The 13580-nt window shown below is 34.3% G+C and overlaps 1 pseudogene; it reads left to right on the forward strand.

Annotated features, from left to right (window-relative positions):
* The first annotated feature begins 2339 nt into the window (after nucleotides 1-2339).
* LOC132303798 (cytochrome P450 736A117-like) lies at nucleotides 2340-5422 on the forward strand (annotated as a pseudogene).
* Nucleotides 5423-13580: the final 8158 nt, after the last annotated feature.

Consider the following 13580-nt stretch of genomic DNA (forward strand, 5'->3'; position numbering starts at 1 on the left):
TATGATAATTAAGAAATATTTGTAAGCCAACAATAAGACCAGCAAAATATAGAATGAAACATTTTTTACTAAGCAAATAATAAACTTGTTCATAGTTTCACTATAACTGAAATGAGGTTTGTAAGAAACATTAAGGGCAAGACTAGGAAGATAGCTTAAGTATGAATGAGACCATATTATCCATGGGTGGTAAAGAGTGTTAAAAATACCTGAGTCTAGGGTTAAAACAAATGCTACCAACAAAAATTGTTCATTTCAATTTTTAGGAATTTTCAACATTAAAAGGCCTATCCATTCTATCCTTTTAAAATTTTAATGCCACCAAATCTCTTGCACTCACTAAGCTATCAATCATGTTCACTACAAAAACATATTCTTACTAAGCTTGCCCTACAACAATGAGTGATAAAAAATCATCCATTTAAATGATCCAATAGAATATGCTACTCCATTTAAAAGAGTCAATGGGACCAATAATTTACTGATTTAGGATCACAATAAATAGATGACACCAAATACCCAAAGTGGTGCTAGAATGTAAAATGGGACAACTGCCCCCTGTTCGAAGAAAATCTGGGCAGCGGATATCTCAATATTTTTTAGAACATTCGTTTGACATCCGAATTGAGAAAACATAATTTATTTTGAAATTAAACTTATTGAATTATAAATCAGGAATTTTTTGGAGGTCAACAAGTCGGTCAAGTAAAATGTTCAAAAATCAAGTTACAGCGATTCCGGCTGGTCTAAAAAGGCTTAGCAAATGCCTCCTTTCAAATTCTAACACTGCCCATTCAGTCGTGTCATTGTGGCGAAACGTACCTTCAATGTCGAAGGTAGTCTCAAAATCCAGACGTTTGGTACGCCACGGGGCTTTGGGAGTCTCTTTAGAGGGTTTGAAACGTTTGGAAGAAGAAACACGAGTCATTTTTGTAGAGTTCAGGCTTTCTAGTAAAAAGTTTTGAGACTGAGACTGGCAACACCCACTTTGTAATGAACTGCAGATTCAACCAAGTGCATCAATTCTACTGCAATGACAAACCAAAATCCGTATCAATAAATCCACAAAATTCAACAACCAACTATCCCAATCACCAATTCAACTCTAAACAATTACCCGAATCAAGCACCCTATGCACAATCCAAATCCAACAACAACCTAACCCAACACCAATTCAGCCACTGTGAAATGTTTTCATGTTTTTTTTTTTTATCAATTCAACTTTTTTTTTTTTTTTTTTAATCATCAATGTATATTGCAAAGGGAACCCAATCAACTACGCAATTCACATGCAAAAGAGTACCCAATCAACAATTCAACCATTCAGACCACTGCCAACAACCACCATACACTTAACACTTCCCCGAAAAAAATTTAATTGCTTCAAATTTTTTTTATTTGCTGCAAAATCAGTACTTAACCAAAAAAAAAAAAAATTCTTTAATTGCTTCAATTATTATTTATTTATTTATTTTTAATTTATTTATTTATTATTATTATTATTATTATTATTTGTTTATTATCAAAATCAGCACTTAATCACAACTCGTCGAAGAAGAGCCAACCGAAATCGCCGGTGAGACAACGAAGCAAAGAACAGCCGGCTGACAAGCTCACTAGAAGAAAATGGTCAAAAATTGCCGGAGAATGGCGACCACAAGCTCGCCGGAAAGACCCTGCCGCGATCAGAGAAGAACCCAGCTGCGACTCACAAGGTCGCCGAAGAAGAACGACGCAGCGAAATCGTTGGAGAACACCGACGCAAAGAACCCAAATCGTCGGAAAGAACGGTGATTTAGAAACTCGCCGGAAGGAACCCAGCCGAAATCGCTGGAGAAACCGGTGATTCAAAAGCTCGCCAGAAGGAACCCGCAACCCAACAGCGATCGCCGGAGAAGAACCAGCCGAAATCGCTGGAGAACACGGCGATTCACAAACTCGGCGACCCAAACTCGACAAAGAAAAGCAACCCAGAACCATGGTGCAGGAAATCACAGCCGCGACACCGTGGAAGATAAAAACGAACCATGAGGGATGGACGAAGGAATTAGGAGTGGAGGTTGGGTTTAGAGAGTTGCGGGGAAAGAGAAGAATCGATGAGGACAGATGAAAAATTCGAAGGGAGAAGAAGAGTGATTTATTTGGGGAAAGGATATTTTAGGCAACACAGAAAAAAGGGGAAAGGGCATTTTAGGTAACATAATTTTTAAACAGTATTTTTCCATGTGCCACCTCAGCTTTTGGGTCAAATTCATTTTAGGGAAACTATGGGACTTTGACTCAGCCTCTAAGTAAATATGGTGCACTAATCCCACTTATATGTAATAATCCCAAAAATTAAGGTCAAGTTTTCTTGGATTCTAGAGCAACAAGAAATATTCTCATTCCACTCTTTATTTTACTCTCTTCTTCTCTTGCTCTTCTCTTTAGTACTTCTTTTGAAATGGTTGTCCAATCCAAAAACCCAAACAAATCTGCCACCTTCTCCATCACAGATCCCAATTATTGGAAATCTTCACCAACTTGGATTGCTCCCTCACCGCTCCCTCCAATCTTTAGCTCAATAATATGGACCACTCACGCTGCTTCACCTTGGCAGCAAGCCTGCTCTCATCGTCTCCTCTGCTGATGCAGCTCGCAAGATCATGAAAACCCATGATCTCAACTTCTCAACTAGACGTAAATCAAGCATTACCTGTAAAATATTTTATGGTAAGGACGTTGCATTCGCTGCTTATGGAGAGTATTGGAGGCACCTAAGAAGCATTTGTGTGCTCCAACTTCTAAGTAACAAAAGGGTTCAGTCCTTCTGTAGGATGAGAGAAGAAGAAACATCCCTTATGTTGGAGAAGATCAAACTGTCTTCTTCTTCTTCTTCCGCAGTAAATTTGTCTGAAATGTTAATATCATTGACAAATGATGTATTGTGTCGCGTAGCCTTGGAAAAGAAATACAGTGAACGGGAAGGTGGTAGGAAGTTAAAGGAGCTGTTTAGGGATGTAACGGAGGTTGTGGGTGTTTTCAATGCGGGGGACTATATCCCTCGGCTTGCGTGGTTGAATCGGATCAATGGTTTGAATGCAAAAGTGGAGAAAGTTGCTAAAGAGCTCGATATTTTTTTGGAGGGTGTGCTAGAAGAGCACATGGATCGTCAAAAAAGAGAGATCAATAATGGTGGGAGTGATGAACATGATGAAGGGCAAGAGGATTTCGTAGACATTTTACTTAAAATTCAACGACAGAACACTTTGCCATTCCTCTTGACAGAGACAGCATAAAAGCTCTGATCTTGGTAAGTCTAATTTTCTCTCTTCCTAAAATTCAATGACACTAACCAATTGAAGTACTTGTGACACTGGTTCCAACTGATTGTTACTTTGGAAAAAAGTGGAACAATTTCTTGAGAAACTCAGCCTTGAATTTGGAATGTTTTCGTGCATGGTAGTGACAATAAATCAGACACTGTTATATATGATTGCAATTGAAAGAACTAGGAATTAATCACTTGACTTTTCTGGCAGGTGTGGCAAATTATTGTCGTTTACATTGGAAACTTACACTGCACAATCATAAAATTATGAAGTAACATGTTCCTATGATCATTTCAAATATTTGAAAGGGATGTGAGTTTCCAATAACATGAACTTCATTAGTTGCTTTGTTAAATGTCAGCGTAAAAGATTAGAAATTAGTGAGAATTTGTAATTCTCTATTAATTGAAAAAAAAAAAAAAAAAAAATGAAGAAGAAGAAGAAGAGAAGAAGAAGGAGGTACCAGTTACAAATTATCAGTTCTTTGCATCAATTCTAACCATTGGACATCCTAGTTGAACCATTTGATTACAAATGTTTTTTATTTTAAAAAGTTTTAGACCTGTCATGATACTGTAAATTTAATAAATAAATAAAAATTTCATAATTTTAGAATATTTATATGCCATATGCATTTAGACAATTATACCCTTTTGCACTTTTTAATTGAAATATAGTAATATAGGAAAAAAATTTTAAATACAATGAAAGATATTTCTCTTACATAAAGGTAAGATAATTATTTTACATCCTTGTCGCTAACAGCATGCATAGAAGAAGACAATTGGCTCATTTCAGAAGAAGAACTAGGAAGCAAACAGGATCAAGAAATGAATAATCGATTTTGACGTATGGGGTGTTAGTGATTTTGTGTAATAGTGGTCCGTGCAGTAAGAGTTGTAGATGTGAAATTTGGGTCTGGTCACAAAAATGAGGAGTGAAACAGATAAGAGACCTTATCTCTTTGGTGTGCTGTCAATCTGCCATTGGTTGCTGAGATTTTATTTGCCACATCAGCAAGTTACTATGACAATAATTGAAATTGCAGACGTTTATTTTTGAAATTGCACACACCATTTAACCCAAAAGATGAAGGAGCCAGGGCTGAATTTTCTCGAGTGTGGCTTGGTTTACTTACGAACAAAGAGAAAAAGAAATCAACCTTTCTTTTAAGCAGTAATTCTGGAAGCAATGATTTACCATGATAAACTAAGTTCTTAAATTTTTATACGACCAACTTCAATTAAAACTTGTTAATTTACCATGTTTTGTTTCTTGTAGGATATGTTTGTTGCTGGAACTGAAACAACATACACAGCTCTAGAATGGGAAATAACAGGGCTTTTAAGACATCCCAAAGTCATGAAAAAATTGCAGAATGAGGTTCGAGGAATAGCCAAAGGCAAAGTGGACATAGCTGAGGATGATTTAGAGAAAATGCACTACTTAAAAGCGGTGATTAAGGAGTCTATACGATTACATGCTCCTTTTCCATTGCTACTTCCCCGAGAATCGATTCATGATGTAAAAGTAATGGGATACGGCATTGTAACCGGCACACAATTGTTGACCAATGCCTGGGCATTGCGCGAGACCCATCATTATGGGATGACGCTGAAGAGTTCCGACCTGAGAGGTTCTTGAATTCTTCAGTAGATTACAATGGGCAGAATTTCCAATTTATTCCACTTGGAGCTGGCAGGAGAGGTTGTCCTGGGATCCTTTTCACCAAGGCTGTTAATGAGCTTGCATTAGCAAATCTTGTGCATAAATTTGATTTTGCATTGCCTAGTGGAGCAAGAGGCCAAGATGTGGACTTGACTGAAGCCCCTGGTATAACTGTCAACTGGAAGTAACTCCATATTCCTGGTAGTGTACTTACTTTTACATACTTTGGGTTACTTAATTATGTGGAGTGTACAATTCGCGTTGATTGTTGGGTGATACTATGTCATCACTCCACGGGATCATTTATGCTTTTATCGTGGTAGGGGGGTAATTGTATGTGAAGTCACGTATGAAATCCATGGACATGTGATGGAGACACATCTATGTTGTGTTATTCTTAAATAATAATATTTTTGTTATATTCTTAAGAAAGTATACAATAACACGGATTTTACACATGAATCTCCGTCCAATATATCGTCCGATATATAGTCGTAGTGACTCATAATTTATACTGAATGACAATGCATTATTATGCAAGATACTGCGTCTAAAATATCCTTAAGTATACTTTCCCCCTATTATTCCCTTCCAACTCTCTCCTCAATTATGTAAATAGATGCCAACTAGAAGTGGCTACCGACAGTTATAAAATAATGATTCACATGTGCGACTCTAATCTAATACACCTGGGTGACTCGATTATTCTGTTGAAATCCTCGTGTCAATAAACATTATGGTTAAGCAAACACGTGACAAAGATCAAGATCCTTAGATTTCAAACAACAGGTTTACTAATTATTAGCACGACCGACTTTAATTTCTTAAATGAAGAAAATAAAAGTTCAACTTGAAATTTAAGTTATATATATTGGTTTGGATAAATGTCTAATTAAATTTTAGTCCATGTTTTAAGGGGGCGGTTTTTTACAAGACTCCTCAAAAAAATAAATAAATAAATAAATAAATAATAATAATAATAATTTGAATTATATAATAAAAATAATAATAAAATCATATGTGGCCATTCAAGATGTTATAATTAAAAGACAAAAAACCATAAAATCCCCCTTACCTATAAAAAAATTAGCATTTTTCCCTTCTGAACTACAAAATCGAATAAGTCACTACCACAACTATAAGAAACTTGCATATTGCCCCCTACCAGTCACTTTTGGCACATTTCCGGCCGACGTCATTGTACATATACAAAAATGCCTATTATAATTAACATTTAATTAAAAAAGGCAAATAAAACTAAATTTGTGAAATACCCTCAATACCTGTAATGACCATGTCATTTTCTTTCCTTTCGTTTTCCCTCAAATTTTACGGATAAATTTTTTTCGTTGTCTTTTCTATTCTGTGTTTGGTTTCTCATCACTTAGTGTCGTCTCGAGTGCTCGGAAATGGTTTCTGAGACTCTTTCCTTTGGATTAACAACTTTTTTTAAGGACTGAGTCATTTTCGCATTTTTCGTTTTTCGACACTATTCACTTTTCATCATTTTTCCTATTTTGTCTTTTCCCCGTTTGTCACTTTTTGGCACAACCTCACTTTTCATGCTCGGAGTTGGCTTTTGACTTCACGTACCTTTATCTTAAGTGGTTTTCACGAAATACGTATTTTTGCTTTTGGAGTAAAGTACTCTGATTACTCCCGGTATCCATAGGGGCATGGATGCATAGTTTTTCAAAATCTTTTTTTTTTTTTTTTTTTCTTGGGGTATTTTTCATAAATATCTTTTGAAAATATTTTATTTTAGGGATTTTTAAGAAAATATTTTTTGAAGATATTTTCATTCTGGGTCATTAGTGCAATTTTCAATTTTTGGATGGGTCATTGTGCAATTAATAAAAGTTATTGCAAAAATGCCTCGTTTTGAGCCTGGATCCTTATACGGGATTCATTTTTACTTTTTATCGAGTCGTGTACTCTTAGAATTGTCTTCTGGTCGTTTTCCCCCAGTTTTAGGGTTTTTGGCCTAGTTGTTGCCGAACTTGTTCGGGGCTTATATCTCTACTCGGGACTCAGTTTTTGACGTTATTTCTTCCGTTATTCATATTTTCTCATTTCGGTTCTTTTTCGTTCACAGAGTTTTGTCATTTGAGTGCGTCTACTCAAATTTCACTTTTCTGGACCCGAAGGGGCCCTTTCGGGGCACTTTTAGAGTTTTCCTATAAAAGGGGAGTGAGATATTTCATTTTTGACCTTCACTTCTCTTCATGCACGACCAACAGTTGCCATGGCAGCCCAAGAAAGGCTGCCACCCTTCTTCTCCCAATTAAAACTTCCTTCCCTTGTTAAAAAGTTGTAGTGTCTTTGCATTTTGTGTTCGTCTTGACTACGCGCATCTTTCCCCCTTATTAGAACCCGTTTTTAGCCATTTTTTGAGTTTGAGTTTGAGGTCAAGTTAGGATTTTGATAGGTCCTCCTTGGAGTTTAATGATCACAACGTTGTCCTCGACAAAACCCCGAAGTATTGTCGAATTCAGAACCGTTTCATTTTGGTGGCTTTTGAGATTTTCATCTCAAATTGAGATAGGGGATGTTATAGTTTCATATTCATGTTGTATTGATGATTTTAGAAGTTTATACAACTTGTATGCATGCTTTTGTTCATAATCTAGAATTTAATTTAATTATTTTCTATATTTAAGATTTAATTCTCATGATGCTATACAACTTAGAATTAAATTGTAGAATGCTAGAAAATTAAGCTTTGGTATGTTTGTTAACATATATTAATTTAAGATTATTTAGATAAGAAATGCAACTTTAATTTAATATTTTTCTTTTGTGAAAGATTAATTCACATAGTTGTAACTTGTATGAAATAAACTTGTGATGTGATATTACAATAGGCCTTGGCATGTTTCCTAACATATGTTAATTTGAGAGCATTTGGATAAGTTTAAAAATCTAGAGATTTTAATTAAAAGAATTCATTAAAATCTATTTAATGGTTCCATTAGTTTAATAAAGTTTTTAACTTGATATTTGAAATGACTAGGACTTGTTTACTAGCATATATTAATTTGGGACCATTTGAAATTGTTTAGAAGTTAGAGATTTAATTATCATGATTTAATTAAATTCTACTTTGTTGTTCCATTGGCTTAATTAAGATTTTGAATGGATGTATGTAATGACCATGCAATATTGTTTAACATGTGTTAATTATTGATTGAGATTTGAAACTTAGAGAAATTAATTAGTTTATTTAATTAATTTCCATTTCTATTGCGTTAATGATTTACTCAGGTGTTTGACATTGGTTATATATTTAAATCATGATTTTGGACTTGTATTAGATTTATGAGTTTATGTTTTCAATGTTGAAATATATTATTATAGCGTGTAACGAATCGCACACTGAAGATTCGACAATTGTCATGCCATAGTAGTTGTGGACTTAGTGCATGTATTGTATGTGTTTCCAAATTTGGTTGTGCTTGGTAGATAGTTCATTATCTTGTATATTCTTATTGATATATACGTTGTTGCACAACTTGTTGATTTTGGAAACTTGGGGATGTTGTTGTTTGACTACGGCTAGGACATGGTTCTAGTACGAGGGATTATCCCTCTACAGTCTAGTGCGCATATAGGGAGGTTACCCATAGGTTAGTAACCCTGAAGTAACTATGGTGTCTGCTTGATCCGGCGTGATGTCCAAGTATCCACTTTGTTTGATTTCACTTTTCATTTCAAGTTAATAATTAGATGATATTATAACTTGTTGTTCCTTAATTGGTTTCCAATTTTGAGTTTCAAGATGTTAACTTTGAGAAATCATGCTTTATGCGTTGTATTGGAAGTTCTAATATTGGTTAAATGGCATTCATATTGTGATTTGTGTTTTGATATTCAAATGTAACTTAGGAATGATTCTATAGATTCATTAGAATATAGACGTTAGGTGGCATGACCCACTTTAGTTGTTTTCGTATTTTAGATTTCAAGTTGAGGACTTTGAGAATCTATATCTTGTTGCTTTGTATAACATGCTTCTACGTTATTTAAATTACATGAATGATGTGATTTATGCCAGAAATGATCTAAGGTAGCTTAGGATGCTCCCTGAGTCTCATATTAACATAAACGTTAGGTGGTATGAGCCCCTTTAACTTGTTTCACCTTAAGGTGATAATTTTGTAAAATGTTAGGTCGATGCATGCTCATTTCTTACGAGTAACTTTATATTACCCATCCCGAAGTTACTGGGGATTTGTTTCAGGTATAAAGGTTTAGTTCGTGATGTTCATCATTCCTTAGATGACTTGTACCTTTTAAGTTTTCATTTCATGCAAATGGTAGCATGAAATGTCATTTTGTAACCTTATATGTCTAAACTTGTATTTTTGATTCCATATATGTAATGTGTACATAAGTACACCTTTTACGATATATTAGACTTATGTGAGATGAGGCCGGAGACTAATAACATTTATATTGTATATTATGTAATTCTTAATTTCATGAAATGTTATGAAAATATTGAAAATTCATAAATCATTGCTTCATTACTTTTGCATCAGGTGTGACAATTTCATTTTTATTCTTTCATAGGGTCTCATTAATCATGTATAAAGTGTGACCAAGGACCAAATGGTAATTTGACTCCATTTCACATTTTTGGTTTTCAAAATTTCGATTCCAAGTTCATTTTTATCATTTTCGGCCGTTGGGGGGTCGGATTTTGAGTCAGGGCTTATCGGGAGCCACGGACCATTCCTGCGCGCTTAGAATTATTTATTACGCTTGCGTGCATATTCGTTTCAACCTAGAAATACATTTAGGGTCAAATGCATACTTGGTGCAAAGTTGCATTTTTTGAGTTTTTAATCCTTTATTGATCTAGGGGCATTTTGGCCATTTCACAGTGTATTTTTTTTCATTTTTTGTAGCTTTGCCGGGTAGAAAATTTGATTTCAAGAGGGGTTTCTTTTTCGTATTTTTCCAGAAAAATTTGTTTGATAGCCTGTTTCTACTATCAGATCAGGACAGTTACTGTAGCAGCTTTTGGCCCTCTTGTCCTCTTCTGATCTAGGGGCATTTTATGTGTTTCACAGTGAGGATTTTTCGTTTCCTTTTTCTAAGTCGAGTAGAAAACTTGATTTTAGGAGGGGGTTCTTCTTCGTGTTTTTCCAGAAAAATTCATTTTGGATCTCGTTTCAACTCTCAGTTCTGGTTGAATTTTTTTCTTTCCTAGCATGTCATGGTGCTCATGGGATGCTCGTGGTGCCCCATCTCGACGTCGTGACATTGATTTTTTGTTTTCGCTCGTTTCTCCTTCGTCCGGACTCTGAATCATACGATTCTTGAGTCCATCTTAATTAGGTTTTCATTGTTCTTTTGAGTCCCGTAACTTCATGGGAAGTCACGGATGTGTTTCGAGAATTATATACATTATAAGGACGTCATTTCCATGTAAAATGACTATCTTGCCCCTATGGGCTTAATTGTTATTTTCTGATCTTTTGCTTCCGTGTCAGTTCTCATTAAGTTTCACGACCTCATAGAAGGTCATCAAAGTGTCTTAGAGGTATATTGTGCCTTGGGAGACCGTTGTCTTATTTCTTATTTCCGTATTCTGGATTCATTATCGGATCTATGTTCGGTTCATCAGAGGACGCGCTGGCCTAAAAACCAGTGCCGTCACAATACTCCTCATGTTATGTACCTCTTATATTGCTAAAATTTCAAAAGGTTTTAGTTGAGAGGCATTCAGTGCTTAGAGAAGATAAGAGACAAGGTCGCGATACTAGGGTTTGTTAATACGATTGCGATTTAAAGGCTTTGAACTACAATTTCTAGGGTGTTTTTGGGGGAATTTTTGGACAGTGTAATGACTCGGTCATTTTCTTCCTTTTCCCTTTTTCTTCAAATTTTGCGGATAATTTTTTTTTTTCATTGTCTTTTCCTTTTCGGGTTTGATTTCCCGCCTCTTAGTGTCATCTCGAGTGCTCGGAAATAGTTTCTGAGACTCTTTCCTTTGGATTGATAACTTCCTTTGAGGACCGAGTCATTTTCATAATTTTTGTTTTTTTGACACTATTCATTTTTTGTCTTTTCCTTATTTCGTCCTCTTCTCGTTTTTCACTTTTACTTGCATAACCTCATTTTTTGTGCTCGGATTTGATTTCGGTTTTGCATACATTCATGATATTTAAATTCCATGACATCTACATTTTTACTTTTGTAGAAATGCATATTAAATGCTTACTTTCTTTGTAAAAGCCATGAAAACAAGACTTTTTGCAATTATCCATAACTTGAGGGGTTTTTGGGTTATTAAGTAAAGTAATTATTTTTTGTCTTAGGGACCATTTTGCAAATTAAATTGGAAGATATTTTCAAAAAGGACCTTTTTGTAATTTTCGGAAAATGTGACAAGTGTCACATTCCTATGGTGCCACTTGTTGATTTTGTAGTGGAACCACTTGGAGGCTTAATCTCATGACACATGGAGGGTGGAGATTCACCCACTTGTTGTCCTAGGATTGGTGCACTTGTTGGCATGGATGGTTGACAAGTGTAGGGTTAATATTTAATCTTGGAAGCTCACTTGGATTCATGACAAGTGTAGGACTCACCTTTAGTCTTGTATTAGTATGTGTGTGAGAGGTAGTGCAAGAGCACTTAGTGAGTGGAGAAGCTCACCAATTTAGCTTAGGGTTTACACATTTTAATTCATTCATCACTTTCCTCTCAAGAACCCTAAGGAAGCCACCATTGGAGAAAAGCTTGACTAGTAGCTTTGACTTCATTTTTGGTGCCCTTTCAGTCACCTTAGAACTTTGAACTTGGAATACTTTAGGCTCCTCCCACTCTCCTCTTCAAAACCCTTAAAGGATCTAGTCTAACTCCTAGTTTTGCTTTGGTATCTAGAGATTCAATTCTCTAGTGAGGTATTGATCTATTATTTTGAAGTATTTTTATGTCATTATTGAGTGTTTTACATGCATGGAAGAGAAGAACTTGTATTTTGCCCTTAAACTATTTTAACTTGAAATTAATCTTGTCAAATTAAATATAGAATATGAAAATATACTCAATTAGCTTTCATTTAGTTTTGGTTTCAAATAATTTGAATTTAAAATGAATTAGTTATGAATTTTTGAAGTTGCAAGCTAGTTACTAGAAATTTGAAGCTTTTCCTTTTCAGTCCGGAAATGAATTTTTTATAAGGAGCTGTGGTGCTTCAATTGCCTTGAAATTTTTACTGAAACTTCCACCTTGGTTTTACACTACTCAGAATTTTTTCACGATTTTAGAGTATTTCTAAATTTTTTTAAAAATCCGAAACTATCTGCTATCTGTTTTTATTGCAGTTGGAAAACATATTTTTAGATGATTTATTTCACTAACCTTTTGACATTGGATCATGGCTTAAATTTTTATTTTTACACTCTCATATGTTTACTTCCAAAATACATTAGGTTTGCCCAATTTGGATGTCAAATGAATTTTTCATGAATTTTCAAAGTTGAAAGCTACAGGCTGAAAATGTGTTTTCTGGGCAGAATTTGTTTCAAAGTTGTGGGTCAAAACTGTTTCAATTGGAAAAATATTCTGTTAAACTAAATTTATATTATCAAATTACAGTGTTTAAGCTTTCATTGGACTTTGGATCCATTCAATTTGGGTTAGAATTGAATTTTTTATGAATTTTACAAGTTGAAGGTAGGAAGATGAAAAATCTGTTTTGCGGACCGAAAATTTGGGGCGATTTCATTACGGTGGTAATTGGGATTTTCATTCCAATTGAGGTAGGGAATGTTTTAGAATTATTTGTGTGTTGTATTGTGTGTTTACCATGATTATACAACATATATGTATACCTTGTATCAAATCTAGAAAGTTAGTAATTTTTATTTCTTTATATAAGTTTTAAAATTTGTGATGATGTATAACTTTGAGTTGAATTATAACATGCTAGAAAATTATGCTTAGATATATTGGTTAACATATATTAAATTTGGATCATTTGATTAAGAATTACAACTTTTATTTAATATTTATCTTTAGTGAAAGTTTAATTCACATGGTTGTATCAAGCATTAAATCAAGTTGTAATGTGGTATTTAAATAGGCCTTGGCATGTTCTGTAACATAGATTAAATTAAGGGCATTTGGAATTGTTTAAAAATCTACAGGAAATTAAATAATTAGCTTGATTAATTTTGTTTTCAGTGTTTTAATCACTTAACTTGTCATTTGATGTTATATATATGATGACCATGACATATCTTTCAATACATATCAAATTAAGGTTATTTAGATTAACTTGAAATTTAGAGAATTTAACTATTTATGGTCAATTAAATTCTACTTTATTACTCCATGGATTTAATTGCATTTTGGAAGTTGTTTCTATATTTAAATCATGGATTTGGATTTGATGTATGTTCACTTGATTACTTTTGAGCATTGGAGAACATAGCTGTTACTAATATATTCATGATAATATATTTTTCCTTATTGAATATATTGTTGCTATGTGTAAGGAATTGCACACTTTGTATTTGACATCTTACATGCCATAGTAGTTGTGAATTTTGAGCATGTATTGTATAAGTTTCCAAAATTTGGAT

This window comes from Cornus florida, unplaced genomic scaffold (assembly GCF_030987335.1).
Source record: "Cornus florida cultivar Cherokee Brave unplaced genomic scaffold, ASM3098733v1 CherokeeBrave_3.0.0_Hap2_Chr04, whole genome shotgun sequence".
In the NCBI taxonomy this organism is placed as follows: Eukaryota; Viridiplantae; Streptophyta; class Magnoliopsida; order Cornales; family Cornaceae; genus Cornus; species Cornus florida.